The 18,564-nt window shown below is 45.0% G+C and overlaps 2 non-coding genes across 2 annotated transcripts; one reads left to right on the top strand and one right to left on the bottom strand.

The window, feature by feature from the left end:
• Nucleotides 1–6,894: 6,894 nt before the first annotated feature.
• On the bottom strand, nucleotides 6,895–6,968 carry trnan-guu (transfer RNA asparagine (anticodon GUU)). The gene has a single exon. It is a non-coding gene; the product is annotated as a tRNA-Asn (tRNA).
• Nucleotides 6,969–14,008: 7,040 nt separating this feature from the next.
• Nucleotides 14,009–14,081, top strand: trnav-aac (transfer RNA valine (anticodon AAC)). The gene has a single exon. It is a non-coding gene; the product is annotated as a tRNA-Val (tRNA).
• The last annotated feature ends 4,483 nt before the right edge of the window (nucleotides 14,082–18,564 follow it).

Genomic DNA, 18,564 nt, shown 5'->3' with positions numbered 1-18,564 from the left:
AGATGAATAATTGTTGTAACCGATAACTTTGTGCTGCAGAATCACGGAAATACTAACATGGATAGTGAAACCTTAAATAAGTTTTTGTGTTTTGTATATGATGCACTTTCACCGTTTTCCACTTTCCAGACTGCATTTAAGGGTCTGGTTTCAAATATTGATAGTTTATGACACTTGGAATTTGGTGCAGCCGTTGTTAAAGTTAACAGGAATGAACAATAATTGTCCCTTCTCGAAGCACAAGTTGACGACTGGAGGTTTATCCGAAGCAAGTTCCTCAAAACTTTGTTTTTATGCGGGAACTGAAATAGAGCTTTTTCACGTAAAAGGTGAACATGATAAGCATTACACTGCGGAAAACTCAACACACAATTTTCGCAGTCCCTCAGTGTCCTGCCCACTGTTTTCACAGCGGGGCAGTGTTTCAGGGGTGGGCTTTCAATGTTCAGAACATAATTTTTACCAGAATTAAATTTGTCGCATTAAAGTGCTCCTTATCTGTTAATTTCGATTTACACCCTTGCCAGTTTTATGCAGAAACAAGTAACAATGTTTAAGGGATGTGGTGTGTTCAATGTTCGTGCAATAACCGTCTGACGCAGTGTGAGAAGTAAAACACAGACCACACAATGAGTGCCCCAAACCGATTGCCATAAGAAAAGCAAATGGCCCATTAGCTTAGTTGGTTGGAGCGTGGTGCGAATAACGGTAATGTCGCGGGTTCGATCCCCGTACGGGCCATCAGTAATTTATGACATTATTTGCGTGACTTTGAAAATCCAGACTTGACAAACAAGGAAGTTCATGCAAAATTCAGAGGGAATCGTTTTTGGAATAGCATTCATTGCAATGTTTGATGTCTCTTTGCCCCTGGGGCGGAGAAAAAAAATCTTTCCGCTCATTTTTCATTTATCCTTCATTTCTCACTCACCTTTCCGTGTCTCCATCTCTTTCTGACTGTCTCTTTTCCTATCTCTCCATTTCTTTCCATTTCCGGGACCATTCTTCCAGGTATGCTTACTGACAAACATTACAACCTGTGTCACTCAGTGTCCGGGTATGTTTACTGACACACATTGCAATCTGTGTCACTCAGTGTCAGGGTGTGTTTACTGACACACATTACAATCCGTGTCACGCAGTATCCGGGTATGTTTACTGACACACATTGCAATCTGTGTCACTCAGTATCAGGGTATGTTAACTGACACACATTACAAACTGAGTCACTGAGTATCTAACAATGTGAAGCAACGAGTTTTATTCCCGCTGTGATATCTCTCTGTCGGTTTGCTGAAAAACGTTTAACTCGGGGCCTGTTCCCTTCAACGGTCACAAGCAGTTAGAAACAGACAGAGCGGAGATGAGGAAAAGGCATCAGTTTAGGAATCAAATGCTTCAAATCAAATGTTCGCCGGCGCTGAGAGAGGCAAAAAAAAGAGAAAAATGCAGAAAGAAATAAAGCTAAATAAAGATGCTATCAATATTTCTCATCCTTGATGCTTCTCTGCTCCTTCCCCAAGCCTCCAGCGCCGGTTAATCTTTCAGTGTAAATTAATGCGAGATTCGACCCAAAGAATGAGATCCAAACAACCAAATTTTGCTGAAATTCGGAATTGAACTCGGGACTTTCAAATTTTTGCATTCTCAACTGAGCTGTATCGGCTCCATCCCAAGTTCGACTGTCTGGCACAGGCCTGGGACTGTGCCTGGGCGTTTCCTGCTCTGTGGGGCTCAGTACCACTCCGGGTGAGATCAGGAAACGCACCCCAGACCGGAAACTGTGGTTTTCCTGTTTTGTGTGGAGCAGGTGAACTGCCTCTGCCCAGTGTGACTACGTCGATGAGTTTCCAGCTCTGATGGGTAATTGAATCCCTTCCCACAGTCCCCACATTTCCACGGTATCTCCGTGGTGCGGGTGTCCTTGTGTCTCTCCAGGTTGGACGATCAGTTGAAGCCTCGTCCACACACAGGACACGTGGACGGTTTCTCCCCGCTGTGAATGGTGCGGTGTTTTTTCAGGCTGTGTAACTGGTTAAAGCTCTTTCCACAGTCAGTGCACTGGAACACTCTCACTCGGGTGTGTGTGTCTCGGTGCTTTTCCAGTCACACTGATGTTTGAAATCTTCTTCCACAGACAGAAAAGACAAACATTTCTCCTTCCACATTCATAGGTCGATGATATTCAAGTCCTGATGAATCGAGTGACTCTGTCAGATCTTGACGTGATCTTTGGTTTGAATTTCCCGTCTGCAAATCCTCCCCTTCTAATAACCTGTAAAAGTTCACAAAAGTCATCACTCAAAATACAGGATCGAAATTTGGAACAGACAATTCTAGTTTCTATGGAACTTTCTATCCTCTCTTTTCCGCCAAAGCCGTAAATCCCCGTCCCACACACTCTCCCTCCTCCCTGTGCTGAAATCCAAACCCATCCCACCATCTCCAATATTTCTTCCCTCCACTCCCAGTTTTCTCCCTCCCTCTCCTCTGATTGGGTTCAGTTCGACACCCGCTGTGGGCAGAGTGAGAATAAAATAAATGAGGCAATGATTTTCTTTCCCGGTCACTGGGACCCTGAAACCCCGCCCACTCGTTGTTCCAGCGCCAAGATGGCCGCGCATGCGCCAAGATTCGACCATGACTTCCGCTCGCAAGATGGCGGCCAGTCACACTGATTTTCGGACGGCTGCTGGTCGGGCCTGTCACCGAGGTGCAAACACTGGGCCTGTGGTCTCGGATTTGTGGCCTCAAGACGTCATCAGGTGCTTGTGACGCTTCTCCGCCTAACCATAGGTCCAATTACTCCCCCGTCTTCTCCCGGCCTCCGACACGCCTGTTCCTCCTCAGTCCTTCGCCGCCACTCGCACTGCGCATGCTCAGAGCACAGCCCGGTCATGGCACCGCGCACTGGACTCCTGTGTTCATTGACAGGGCACATTCTGAGGCACGGGGGACTGTGGGGAAATGCCCCGCCATTGAAAGCCGGAATTGGTGAACAGAAAATTAATTATTGTCATCCCATCGAGGTTGGTGCCAGGGAAGCAACAAACATAATAAATAAATAAATTATACAGAAACCCGAGTGCTCAGACCTTCCCCATGGTGCGAAGTAAACTGGCCGCTGCTTTTCCGTTAGTAAGTCGCAACTCTGCTGCAGGAGTTCCTCAGGGCAGTGCCCGAGGCCCAACCATCTTCAGCTGCTTCATCAATGACCTTCCCTCCATCATAAGGTCAGAAATGGGGATGTTCGCTGATGACTGCACAGTGTTCAGTTCCATTCGCAACCCCTCAGATATTGAAGCAGTCCGAGCCTGCATGCAGCAAGACCTGGACAACATCCAGGCTTGGGCTGATAAGTGGCAAGTAACATTCGCGCCAGATAAGTGCCAGGCAATGACCATCTCCAACAAGAGAGAGTCTAACCACCTCCCCTTGACATTCAACGGCATTACCATCGCCGAATCCCCCACCATCAACATCCTGGGGGTCACCATTGACCAGAAACTTAACTGGACCAGCCATATAAATACTGTGGCTACGAGAGCAGGTCAGAGGCTGGGTATTCTGCGGCGAGTGACTCACCTCCTGACTCCCCAAAGCCTTTCCACCATCGACAAGGCACAAGTCAGGAGTGTGATGGAATACTCTCCACTTGCCTGGATGAGTGCAGCTCCAACAACACTCAAGAAGCTCGACACCATCCAAGATAAAGCAGCCCGCTTGATTGGCACCCTATCCACCACCCTAAACATTCACTCCCTTCACCACCGGCGCACTGTGGCTGCAGTGTGCACCATCCACAGGATGCACTGCAGCAACTCGCCAAGGCTTCTTCGACAGCACCTCCCAAACCCGCGACCTCTACCACCTAGAAGGACAAGGGCAGCAGGCGCATGGGAACAACATCACCTGCACGTTCCCCTCCAAGTCACACACCATCCCGACTTGGAAATATATCGCCGTTCCTTCATTGTTGCTGGGTCAAAATCCTGGAACTCCCTTCCTAACAGCACTGTGGGAGAACCGTCACCACACGGACTGCAGCGGTTCAAGAAGGCGGCTCACCACCACCTTCTCGAGGGCAATTAGGGATGGGCAATAAATGCCGGCCTTGCCAGCGACGCCCACATCCCGTGAACGAATAAAAAAAAACTCAGTCCCGACCCGCCCAGTCTGGTTTAATTGCTAAATGTTCTCTCACTCGAATTCAGACCTGTCATTCTCAGGGAAACTGACGATGTCTTATTTTTTCTGTGCCCTAACCGAGAGCCAGTTAGTGGCTTTAATAAGCTGTCAACAAATTTTGCAAAAGTGGAAGGAGGTGAAAAATTCCACGAGCGATGCCTCAATACACAAGGGACCACGTACACTGTGATACCAAATCGAGGGCAACTTACACGGGACACCAAATCCGGGAACAACTTACACTGAGACACCAAATCCAGGACCACTTACACTGGGACACCAAATCCAGGAAACACTAACACTGAGACACCAAATCCAAGGACACGTGGACACAGGGAAACGAAATCTCGAGACCACTTGCACAGAGACACCAAATCCAGGAACCACTTGCACTGAGACGCCAAGTCCAGGGATCATTTACATTTGGACACCAAATACAGGGATCAGTTACACAGAGACACCAAATCCAGCGACCACTAAAATGGTGACATCCTTTTTGCAACTTCTCCAGTATCTCCATATCCTTCATATAATATGGAGACCAGAACGGTTCACAGTGTTCCAAGTGTAGTCTAATCAAGGTTCTATACAAGTTTAACATAGCTTTCCAATTCTATCCCTCTAGAATTGAACCCTAGTGTTTGGTTTGCTTTTTAATGGCCATTTTAACCTGCATCACTAATTTTAGTGATTTGTGGATCTGTGTCCCCAGATCTCTCTGCTCCTCTACCCCATATAGACTCTTATTATCCAAGCATTATGAGGCCTCCTTGTTCTTGCTACCAAGATGCTCCACTTCATCCTCATCTTTATTAAAATTAATTTGCCAATTACACCCCCATTCTGCAAGTTTATTAATGTCTTCTTGTATATTTTTGTAGTCTTGATCAGTATCTACTTTACCCCGCCCCAAACTGGTGTCATCCGTAAATTTTGAAATTTTCCATCCGATTCCCGAGTCCAAATCGTTCATATAAATTGTGAACAGTCGTCCCAGCACCGATCATTGTGGAACACCACTTTCCACCTTTTACCAGTCTGAGTAGCGACCCTTAACCCCTACTTTCTGCTTTAGTGCAGTGATCAAGAGAAATCTCTTTGCACAGGGAGTTGTGAAATTGTGGAAATCACTTCCAAAGTTCTTTAATGACAAGTTCTCCTCATGTTTTTATCCAAGACATCACACAGCCCAGTCATTTGCTCCAAATGTTGATGCAATGGTTCAAGCTAAGAGGTGCCAGGTATCGGGAGCAGCAGCAGCAATAAATAAAATCTAAACGTAAGTAAGTACCAATATAGTTAATCTTCATCTATTTCCAGTTTAATAACTTTTGCGGAATGTGGCCCAGGCCATGTGCCATGATATCAGATCAGGCTCACCATCGAAAATGAGTTTGACACGCCTGAGATGGACAATGTGAACCGAATTACCCTCATCCACTAACCCAGCAACTTCTTTAAAAAACTCAAGCAAGTTTGTAAGACACGACCTTGTTTTTCGGAAGCCGCGTTGAGTATCTCTAATGGCTCCTTCTCTTTCCCCGTGGTCAAAACAGCATCGCTTAGGATCCATTCAAGCATCTTCCATCTGATCGATGTCACACTGATGGGCCTGTCATCCCCAGTCTCTGATTTGTCCCCTTTAATGAAAATGGGAACTACGTGAGCTACCTTCCAATCTCAGGGGACAATCCCTGACTCTATTGAGCTGTTGAAGATACAGGCAAGGGGCTCACAGACCACCCGTCCCATCTCTTAAAACACCCGTGGGTGAATATCATCTGGACCTGGAGCACAATCTATTTTGAGATTTCGTATTTTATCCAAGATGACATCACTTTCTATTTTAATATTTATGATGTTATTGTCGACAGCGCATCCCACAGCTGGAATCTCAGCATCAATCACAGGAGTGTAGGCTGATGAGAAATAATCATTTAACAGCTCTGCCATAGTCCGGGAATCTGTCCTGAACTGCCTTTCAGTGTCCTAAACTATCTTTCATGGTCTTCTGACTCCCGACGCAGCTGAAAATGCGTTTGCTTTTATTCCCACAATTGTGCACCATCTTCTTTTCCAATGATCTCGTAGCTTCTCTAATGGCTGCATTTGACCCCCTCGATTGTGGGTGATATTTGACACTATCCTTCTGTAAACTGAATTGATCCTGATCTGACCTGAGTTAAATGTAAGACAGTTCGGGGAGTCTGGAATCATTCACCCTGAGACCTAAACTAACAGATAAAACCCCAGACGGTTCCTTCGTAAGGATTCCTCTGGTTCCTCGGCATATATTTGTCAGGATGCCGAAACCTAGTTTCCTGACAGTCCACTCCTGGAGGCCCCACTCCCTGAGCCTACAACCTTCAGCAGTGTCAGTGGTGGAATTCACAAATGAACTGAAACCCTTCGGAATGCGAAAACAATTTTGCGTTTCCAAAATAAAGGACTGACATTTATTGTGGAAAAAGTCTGGTGTCGCTCACTGCAGAAACATCCATGTCAGAGTGAAGCGGCTCTCCTGAAATCTTTCGACCTTGTCTGTCAAGAAGAATTCTGATTTCCGTGAAGGCAATCTCAGGTTAAATGGTGGAAGATTGGCCGTGCTCAGCTGGCCATCGAAACCGTGCATTTTTTTGCGGACAAAACATATATTTGAAACCAGGAAATACGAGACCATGAAACTTAAGGTAAAATTTTCCCCACCGTCCCTGGGTGGGCTCGAACCACCAACCTTTTAGTTAACAGCCGAACGCGCTAACCGATTGCGCCACAGAGACACGACACGTTTGTTTTTGAGCCATTGATTCAACCAGCTAAAAATTCAGGTTGCCGCGATCAATATAACATCTCTCCACCATCAGTTTACTTTTCCAAAATAAAGGGTGTGAAGCTTGCATGAGTGAAAATCTGTGCTCTATTATTTCTGAACATTAAACTCACCTTGCCATTAAACATCTGTATGTTGGAAGTCTTAGTCGCATCGTGACAGAGAGGATTGATTTTTCGAGCTGTGATTCTCCATTCTCCATTCCAGTCATGTTCAGGTGTGGTGAAAATGAGAGGAGATGAAACGAGCAGGTCTGTGGCACGACACGGTGTCTACAAAGTTGTCTCTTGTACTTACAGTGCAGCGGACGGCAGTTTTCACCATTAAACCAGTAACTATGATGTTAAGAAAAAATGTGGCCGACAAACATTCGATTTCAGCGCGGTGACACTGGGTCAGAGCAAATTTCAGATAATGCGATTGCCGAGTGGCGAAAGGGTGGATTTGGAACTGTGCGGCAGCACTGCGCATTGTCCAGATCTGCTTGGAGCGATATTCATTCAATTCATCAGGGACAGTTTGATTCAATGTCCCTTTTTTCTTGTAATTGGTGAGATTTGAAAAGTTGAAAACGACCCGTGCTGACCCCAACCTCGCCACTTACACGCTGACAGATACAATGCGGTCACAGTCTGGTTCATTGAGATGAAATCCGAAAACGATTTCACAGTCGAATGCAAAGCGAACTAAACTCATTTAAAGAAAGTGCAGGTCACAGAGGTGCCTTTAAAGTCCCGATTGTTCGAAGCAGAACTGGAAAATGCGCAATGCAGCAGCACAGGAATTACAAATGAACTCTCCGTGGAGGTAAATGAGTGACAGGAGCAGAAGGAGATGCCACGTGAAAGATTTGGACCCAGACCTGCTGCATGAGACTTTAAATGTTGTTCACCTTTAACTGTCGCTCATAGTGTCAGAACTGTCACTGTTATCATTAGCCTTCTTGCACTGCAACTCCTCAATAGCCACATGTTATCACAGCATCGCTTTCTTCAAATTGAATCCCAGTGTGAAAACTTACACGATTTCAAACCTAAGCAAAGGTGTGCGAGATTGGAAGGAGAGTGCGAGTGGAGATCATGGGCCGGGGGGCAGTGATATCATCACCTGAGCATTAAGATATCCCACATACCAAAGAAGCAGGGAGATGAGATCTTTGTGTCTATTTTCCCGGCATGTGCAAAATCCATCCCTTCTCAATGGCCAGCATTGTTCTTTTCCTCTCGCTCCCTGCTGTCCAGGTCAGGGTGGGATTCATGAATTCCCCTGTGTTTTCATCAAGCATCTAATTCACCTGGCAGCTGGAGGAGCAGAGGAAGCGGGAGGGGAAAAATAGTCAGAAACAGGAGATGCCACGTGAAACGGGCGGAATCTTTTGCGTTTCAGTTGCTTCAAATGATCCACTGCAGCCCTGCCTCGCCTCGTAGCTTTCCCAGGAGCTGCATCGATTCGGCCGGTGCGTGCGTGCATTTTGGAAATGGAAACAGAGACATCCGCTGCTTGTAGGAGTATTTCACCTCAATTTTCCATTTCACGCGCAGGCCTACCCGCACTCGGTACTGTCATGGCCTGAACACGTCTTTCGTGTTCTCAAAGAAAATGCCACTTTGTGCGAGCAGGTGTTTGGACTGGACTGCACTGAGCTGAGTCACTGAGGATATTCAATTCATGAAATCAGTACTTCAAACATAAAACATTCTTCACTCACTCATCCTGATACATTAGCGTCTCGATTCTTGAATTATTGTTTCATTCATTGCAAAATAGGATCAGGAATAGGCCATTCAGCCCCTCGAGCCTCCAGGTTAATACATACTTCTTGAGTTGGGGTGCCCAGAACTGAATGCAGTCCGCCAGATGGCGTCTCACCAGAGCTCTGTGCAGCTGAAACATAACTTCCACCTCTTTGCATTCGACCCCTCGATCGATAAACGGGGAGAGTGAGAGCTCAAGAGAGAAAGCGAGAGAGAGCAAAAGGAAGAGAAAGAGGGAGAGAGAGCACTATGCATTGACAAACTTTCTCAGGAGTTCATTTGAAACCCCACTGAGCTTTCGAACCACTTGCTCTGCCGTATCAAAAGTTCATAAGCAGCATATGGGTAATGTGAAATCATATAATTCATAACCGGTTTAGTCGCGCAATGGGGAGCACATCGGAGTTTTCGCTCAGAAATTGTATGTTCGCATCGCACCACCGTTAAATTTTAGTTCGTTGATTTCGGAGCTGGGAAGTGAAATTATGCAGCAAAACCGGAACAGGATCATTAATATCTGTCAAGGAAGGGAAACAGCCCCCATCCACTTTCTCTTATACTAGTGGCTCCAGTCCCACCCGAATTTATAATGCTTAATCCACTCTGAGCTGGATTGGCGAAACACTCTCAAGAAGGAGGCTCATCATCTGCTTACCGCGGTAGACAATATGCTGGACTTCCAGCTCTGTCAGACGGGATGTTCCTTCAGACAGGTTTCTAACTGGACACATTCATCCTGCTGCCTGCGAGCATTGGTGCTTGAGCGGTAGAATTCTTGCTTCGAGTAATTCTATTCCTGTAAAAGTAGCACGTGAAGATCGCAAGATGGAAAGTATCGTGGCTGAGCGGTCGAACGCGCTGGTTTAAAGCTCAATCTAAATCCCATAATTTGGAGATGGATCAAAATCATAGTTTGTGGCTCCAATTCCGAAGCCTCCCTCTGTAAACTAAGAAGACTAATCATCTCATCTGCGATTGCGACAGAGTAGGCTGGAGGAACCACATGGCTGAACAAATAACTGGATGCATTACGAAACACACCAATTGTAAATAGAAACTTAGAAAATTGGAGCAGGAGTCGGACATTCGGCCGTTCGAGCCTGCTCCGCCATTCAATACGATCATGGCTGATCCTGGACCTCAATACCATATTCCCGCTCTCTCCCCATACCACTTGATGCCTTTTGTGTCTAGAAATCTATCCAGCTCCTTCTTACATATATTCATTGACTTGGCCTCCACACTCTTCAGTGGTAGAGAATTCCATAGGTTCACCACCCTCTGAGTGAAGAAATTTCTCCTCATCTCAGTCCGAAATATTCTCATCTTCTATTGCAACAGCACACGCCAGAGGAACCACACGGCGATGCAAATAACTAGATGCATTTTGGAACAGACCAATTGTACCTTCAACTCCGGCCGACATTTTCACAAGGAAAAGGATTGGTTGGTTTCGGTGGGCCTCGACTAACAACCTCGCCATTTCCCGGCCCTGGACTGTCATATAAGGACCGCGCACTGACTGGTTGCGCCGCTGGAGCCCAGTCACTTTGATCACCTGTCCCACTCTGCTGGAAAGAACCTTAAGGTGAGAGGCCCTTACCTGTGGAAACGTGTCCAGTCATTGCGATGAAAATAATATCTGCACTTTCACTTTCAGCTTCTTTCACATCCTCTGCTCCATCGCACGACAATCGGGTTTTCTGCGAATAGGCCAAAATGAACATTGGCAGAAATTCTAACAGCAGTGGGATTCAAACCCACGCCTCCGTCGAAATTTGATGGAACACCTGAGACCGCGAGGGCACGCTACCATAATGTCACAGTAATGTTTAAAGAGCTGTTTAATGCTCAAATAAATGAATTGAAGCTAATTGACCGCATTTACCCCGTGCTGGGGTTGTTCTCCTTGGAGCAGAGAACATTTCGAGGAGATTCGATAGAAGTGTTCAAAATAATGTAGGGTTTAGATAAAGTAAATAAATAGAAACTGTTCCCATTGGCGGAAGGGTCGAAAAGCAGAGGACACAGATTGAAGGTGATTGGCAAAAGACCCAAAGGCGACATGGGGAAACACTTCTTTACCAACGAGTAGTTGTAAACTGGAACGTGCAGCCTGAAAGGATGGTGGAAGCAGATCCAATCGTGGCTTTCAAAAAGGAATTTGATAAGTACTTGAAGGGAAAAAATGCAGTGCTACCGGAAAGGAGCGGGGGAATGGGACTGACTGGATTGCTCTTACAATGAGCCTGCACGGGCTTGATTGGCTGAATAACTTCCTTCTGTACTGTAACCATACCTCAAGGGCAATGAGGGATGGGCAATAAATGCTGGCCTCGCCAGCGACGCCCACATCCCATGAACGAACTCAAAAAATAATGACTGTATAATTCTATTTATACAGTTTATTTTCATTGCATGCATTTCTCTATCTCTCCCTGTCTCTGTCTCTTGTGTTATCCCCTGATGGACTTCTCAGGCTTCCTTGAACGGCGATGGCTGATCTAACCTGCAACACCAGCAGAGGAGGTTAAAGAAAGATTGGGACAGGAGGAAAAGTAAAGGGGCAACCCAGCTGCTGCAGCCAATGTCCACACATTAATGCCTCTTCTCTCTCGCAGTGAAACAGAGGCACCAATTTGATTAAAGTATACTTATAGTAGATTGTATATTAACACCATTCCGAGACAGACGGCAATAATATTATGGAATCATACAATCATAGAAAGTTACCCCACAGAAGGAGGCTATTCGGCCCTTCGTGTCTGAGCCGTCCGAAAAAGAGGTATCGAGCCTCAACCCACTTTCCAGAGTTTGGCCCACAGTCTTTTGGGCCAAACCCTCTAGCTCCATGAGTCGATATCCTTGATGCTCCCAAATTAGTGTCGGGTTCTCACTACCCGTTTAATGTTTACATGCCTGTGGAAGACTTTTGGTTTGCCTTTTATGTTGGCCACCGGTCTATTCTCATACCCTCTCTTTGCCCCTCTTATTTCCCCTTTCAGTTCCCCTCTGAACTTTCCATATTCTGCCTGGTGATTGAATTTTTAAAAAGTTAGGATTTCCGCCAGCCTGAAACAGGAAGTTATTAGTTGATTATTCGCGATTTGAACAACTATTCGTCTTTTTTCAGAGTTCAATGAGTATTGCGAAATTAATACAGTAAACTATTTTGCAGAAGTTAATTCCCTGAACGAGAAAGGGACCCGTCTCCCACACTGAGAGCATTTGCAGACGGCAGCTATCTTCTGAGGGTTTCCTAAAACAACGTGTGCAGCACGTTCAAAACCGTACAAAAACATTTTTGGGCCACCCCCTCTGCCTCCATGAGTCGATCTCCTTCATGGTCCCGAATCATAGTCGGGTTCTCACGACAGGTTTTATGTTTACATGCCTGTGGAAGACTTTTGGCCGCCAATCAATTCTCATACCCTCTCTTTGCCCCCCGTATTTCCCTTTTCAGTTCCCCTCTGAACATTCGATATTCTGCCTGGTGAATGAATGAAAAAAAAGTTAGGATTTCCGTCAGCCTGAAACAGAAAGTTATTCGTTGAATAATGGCGATTTGAACAAATATTCGTCTTTTTTCAGAGTTTAATGAGTATTGCAAAATTAATACAGTAAACTATTTTGCCTTAGTTCATTCCCTGAACGGGAAAGGGACCCGCCTCCCACACTGAGAGCATTGGCAGACGGCAGCTGTCTTCTGAGGGTTTCCTAAAATAACGTGTGCAGCAGAGTTTCTGCAGTGTAGTGGTTATCACGTCCACTGCACACGCGAAAAGTCCCCGGTTCAAAACCAGGCAAAAAAAAAATTGGGCTGCCTCCATGAGTCAAATCTCCTTCATGATCCCGAATCAGCGTCGGGTTCTTCCCACCCGTTTAATGTTTACATGCCTGTGGAAGACTTTTGGATTGCCTTTTATGTTGGCCGCCAGTCTATTCTCATACCCTCTCTTTGCCCCTCTTATTTCCCCTTTCAGTTCCCCTCTGAACTTTCGATATTCTGCCTGGTGAATGAATAAAAAAAAAGTTAGGATTTCCGTCAGCCTGAAACAGAAAGTTATGAATTGATTATTGGCGATTTGAACAACTATTCGTCTTTTTTCAGAGTTTAATGAGTATTGCGAAATTAATACAGTAAAATATTTTGTCGTCGTTAATTCCCTGAACAGGAAAGGGACCCGTCTCCCACACTGAGAGCATTTGCAGACGGCAGCTATCTTCTGAGGGTTTCCTATAACAATCTATCCAACAGAGTTTCTGTGGTGTAGTGGTTATCACGTTCGCCGAACACGCGAAAAGTCTCCGGTTCAAAACCGGGCATGAATCGATCTCCTTTGTGGTCTCGAACCAGAGTCGGGTTCTCACGACCCGTTTTATGTTTACATGCCTGTGGCAGACTTTTGGATTGCCTTTTATGTTGGCCGCCAGTCTATTCTCATACCCTCTCTTTGCCCCTCTTATTTCCCCTTTCAGTTCCCCTCTGAACTTTCGATATTCTGCCTGGTGAATGAATAAAAAAAAAGTTAGGATTTCCGTCAGCCTGAAACAGAAAGTTATGAATTGATTATTGGCGATTTGAACAACTATTCGTCTTTTTTCAGAGTTTAATGAGTATTGCGAAATTAATACAGTAAAATATTTTGTCGTCGTTAATTCCCTGAACAGGAAAGGGACCCGTCTCCCACACTGAGAGCATTTGCAGACGGCAGCTATCTTCTGAGGGTTTCCTATAACAATCTATCCAACAGAGTTTCTGTGGTGTAGTGGTTATCACGTTCGCCGAACACGCGAAAAGTCTCCGGTTCAAAACCGGGCATGAATCGATCTCCTTTGTGGTCTCGAACCAGAGTCGGGTTCTCACGACCCGTTTTATGTTTACATGCCTGTGGCAGACTTTTGGATTGCCTTTTATGTTGGCCGCCAGTCTATTCTCATACCCTCTTATTTCCACTTTCAGTTCCCCTCTGAACTTTCTGTAATCTGCCTGGTGAATAATTTTTTTAAAAGTCAGTATTTCCGTCAGCTTGAAACAAAAAGTTATTAGTTGACTAATGGCGATTTGAACAACTATTCTTTTTTCAGAGTTTAATGAGTATTGCGAAATTAATACAGTCAACTATTTTGGAGAATTTAATTCCCTGAACGGGACAGGGACCCGTCTCCCACACTGAGAGCATTTGCAGTCGGCAGCTATCTTCTGAGGATTTCCTATAGTGAAATGTATCGCAGAGTTTCTGTAGTGTAGTGGTTATCACGTTCGCCTAACACGCGAAAGGTCCCCGGTTCGAAACCGGGCAGAAACATTTTGAAAAAGTTCCGCACTAAAAATCAATACGTCTGAAAAAAAGCAAGAATTCATTCTGTGGTTACATTTGAATAAAATACCACACCTCACAGAACCGATATGTTTTCCATTCTCTGTATAGTTCAATACACATTCAGACACTACACATATACAGACAGTGTCTCGCCCTCATTCACGTTTCATGCCCCGACTGTGCAGGAAGCCCCAATCAAAGCTGCACATTGCGATTGTTTTCAGTTGATTTGTGAGAGGTCATTAAAGGATCCTGCAGCGCTGCCTCGGTTTATAAATACAGTTATAAACAGCATTGCAGCCGCGGCAACAAACAGATCAGTTTTTCGATGTTCGATGTTCCCCAGCTCCCGCATTGAGTGAGGCCACGAGAGCAACAACATTCAGGCCGCCTGCCCGGCCCCGCTCTCTCCGATCACACGTTGCTGGCGGGAAGCTGCAATTGCTGCCCATCCCTGGGAAACAAGATAACACCAAAGCTTTGACAACACATCGCAGGCATCGTCTGTCCCGTAGTTGCTGCTCCGCTGCGAAGACGGAACTTGCCAGCTGTTTCAAAATTTACAACCAGAACACTGGATCCTCAGATCACTACCCGTTTTAAAAGTCTGTTGCTCTATCTACTGAGCTACGCAGGCTCGCAATTTGTTAAGTTCCTATCGTACATATTCATTGTAGGACTCTGAATTATCCATCGTAGATGTCGAAATTGGGTGAGGGTCCCTGTTATAAAATTGTCAGCAACGTGTTGAGGAGAATCCTTGTTTCTGTTGAACATGATGGAAGAAACATGGACAGTGAGCTCGTGAGTTTACAGTTCTTCGTGTTTGTGCCAAATAAGAACATAAGAACAGAAGACATAGGAGCAGGAGTCGGCCAATCGGCCCCTCGAGCCTGCTCCGACATTCAATAAGATCATGGCTGATCTGATCCTAACCTCAAATCTAAATTCATGTCCAATTTCCTGCCCGCTCCCCGTAACCCCGAATTCCCTTTAATTCTAGGAAACTATCTATTTCTGTTTTAAATTTATTTCATGATGCAGCTATTATTTAACAATATCTTGTCATTCGTTAGCAGCAATTAAAATAACACTTTACCCAGTGGCTCAAAAGCTGAACTTGTCCCACACGGGAGCTGGAAAAGGCCTCTCGACCTTTCAGCGTATTAACATCTGTAAGCTGAATAATTTCACCCGTTTCACAGTGACACCAGGGAGAATATTTCCCATCCAGATTTTCCCCACACGAAACTTCCAACTGATGAATATCCGCTAAACGAAAAGAAGAATTGTATGTTTAGTTCTTTAGATTGAAAGATCTCGTACCGGCCCCTTTGCCATATCAGCTGCCGCTAATAGCTCCCTCTCCCCTCGAAACAAGTAAATTCACACCTACTATTGCAAGACGGAAGGCCAGAGGAACCCAAGTGCTCACATGGGAACACTAAGAAGTAGATGCGTTATGGAACATACCAGTTGTACCTTGAACTCAAAATGTTCGATTGTTCCAGATGAGGTTCAAACTCACAACCTGGGCATTTCTGGAGTTCATAAAAGTACCGCACGCTGAGCGCTTGCGCCACAAGAGCAGCGCACAATCGGTCCGATCAGTGCTCCCGTCAAACAGCTTCATTTTCCGTCTCTGAATTATTGCTTTGTGATCTTTTTCCGATTTCTCCAAGAAGCCTCCAATCAAGATGCGCTTCGATAAATATCCGCAGTGAACTTTAAAAGGCCTGGAATCTGAAACAAAACCCCAGAAGATAAGAACTTTTATTGATCTTATTATTAACTAAAGGACAACTTTTGATGGTGCTTTAAGGAGGATTTGGATAAAGTGTGAAATGAAACTGAGAAACTCTCCCTGGGATGTCGTTGACTGAAGAGATGGGCGTTATTTCATTTGAAAACCTCGGCTCGGAACTTTCTGATGGAGAAGAGTGACAGAAGATTGTGGTTAGTGGCAGTTACCGGGGAGATCGAGAGCAGAGGGAGAAAAGTCAAAGTCACAGCTGTGACAGCTCAAGTGCTCTGCTTATCTGTAATATTTTTTTAAAAGTAATGTACAGTACAGGGCAAACCGATTTGGTATCGGTTCTCAAAAATACTAAAGGATACAGGTTCAAAGGCGGATTTGTGAAGAGGGAACGGATTTAACCGCCAGACCGAAATCATTCCCCATGAATCTGAAGTGTCTTGCGGAAAACGGCAGCGCGAACTGTTGTGTTCGTGTCATCACTTCAAAGACCCTCCAATTACCGACAGTATCTTTGAACGAGTTGTGCAGCAAAACCGTGAGTGAAGCCGATTTGCATTTGTCAAACGTGCAGGTGACGATATTGGCGTTAATATGGGTGGATTTCAATTATTTGAAATCTCACCATACCTCTTGACTCGAAAATCGACGAGAAAATCGGGTTTTTCCTGTAGGTCGTGAATTGAAGGGAAAGCCGCATCAAACAGATCAGAGAAATGAAGAGCAGAAAATGTGGATGAAATTTGCACGAGTGAAAATCCCTGTTTTTCGGAAGACTCAGTCCCCAGTGGTGGAGAGGATTGATATTTCGAGCTGTTATTCACCAGCCTCAACTTCAGTAATTTCCTGTTTGCTGACAATGAGATGAGACGGAATGAACAGGTCTAACGAGCCGGTCGGTAACACAGGACAATGATTCAGTGCAGCTCGTTACCCAGTCACTGGGCTCCGTTATAGCCGCTCCTATCAGTAACATGCAAAGATAAATTGTAAATCTGAAACAGAAAGCGTTAATGTAAAACACTTAATATCAACCACCAGTTTTTCCCTCTTTCCGGCTTTTAAAACAATCTGTTTCACAGTTTGTCAAACCCAAAACAGCCTCTGGTATTTGCTGATCGAGAATTTCAGTGGAAATTGGGACCGTCACTTCGTATCGGAACAAATATACCCGCTGAGGTTTCGGGGTTGTTACTGGTTTATTTATATCAGTGAGTGACTGGTTTTAAACTAGGTGAGGATCTAAGCCTGAGGTAAGAGCCTGGGATAGACAAGAGATTCTACAATATATCAAGTTAAATTACATTGATTCCACCAACACTGCACAGCACATCCCTTGAACATTGTTACCTTTTGCTATGTAAAACTGGTGTGGGTGGAAATGGGAAATAACTGAAAAAACCTTCATTGTATCAAACTTATTATTATTATACAAACAATGTACAGCCTATCCCATAAAAAAGACTCAATGTAAAACCAGTCGCCAGTTCCAGAGCCGCTGTGCCCGTGATGTGATTTGCATCCGATTCTGACTGACTTAGTATCAGACGCGCTCCCGTCAACAGTAAACGGATGGGGCCGGATCTATAAGAGAAAAATGAGGACCGACCTCCGCATAACCTGTCTTCATAATTTAACCATTTTAGCCCCGGTATCATTCTGGTGAATCTGCGCTGCACCCCCTCCAAGGCCAATATATCCTTCCTGATGTGTGGTGCCCAGAGTTGAATGCAATACTTTAAATGGGGTCTCAGCAGAGATTTCGATCGGTAACATTGTCCCCCACCTTTGAATACCAGCTTCCTCGAAATAAAGGCCAACATCCCATGAGACATTTAAATTAATGTTTCTACCATTCCACTGGCTTTTAGCGATTTCTGTACTTGGACCCCTAAATCTCTCTGCTCCTCCATAGTTCCTAGCTTCTCACCATTTAGAAAATACTCTGATCTATCTTGCTTCAGTCCAAAGTAGATGAACTCACACTTCTCCATTTTGAAAGTTTGAACAGACTGGGGCTCTTCTGTATAGAAAAGAGAAGGCTGAGGGGTGACCTGATATAGGACTTTAAGATTATCCAAGGGTTTGATAGGTTCGACGGAGATAAGGTGTTTGCATTTGTGGAGGTGGGGACTCCAAATCATTGAGGCAATGAATATAAGGTAGTCAATATTTAATTCAACATGGCATTCAAGAGGAACACATTTACCCAGAGCGTAGTTAGAATATGCAATTCGCTCCCACAAGCAGTAGTTTAGGCGAATAGCATGGATTCGTTTACAGCGAAGCTAGAAAAACAAATGGGGGAGAAAGGAATATACGGGTTTGCTCATACGGTTAGATAAAGACGGTTGGAGGAGGCTCGTCTGCAGCATAAACATCGGCATAGTCTAGTTGGGCCGAATTGCCTGTTTCCGTGATGTACATTCTATGTAATTCTATGTTACTCCATCTGCCACAGTTTTGCCAACTCACTTAATTTATCAATTTCCCTTGGCAACTTTATGCTTCCATCTACACGACTCACTGTGACACCGAACTTGGTGTCAGCGACACAAGTGGCAATACGGCTCTCTATTCCTTCGTCTACGTCATTTATACACCGGGTCTCTGTCTCCCACCTTCCAACCAACTCCCTACCCATTTCCTTAGGTTGCCTTAAATTCTACGCACTGTCATTGTCGTTAACAGTCTCTTATATTGTACCTTATG

Source organism: Heptranchias perlo, chromosome 20 (assembly GCF_035084215.1).
Source record: "Heptranchias perlo isolate sHepPer1 chromosome 20, sHepPer1.hap1, whole genome shotgun sequence".
Taxonomy (NCBI): Eukaryota; Metazoa; Chordata; class Chondrichthyes; order Hexanchiformes; family Hexanchidae; genus Heptranchias; species Heptranchias perlo.
Note: the sequence above shows the minus strand (reverse complement) of the source record. Positions and strands in the feature narration are given on the sequence as shown.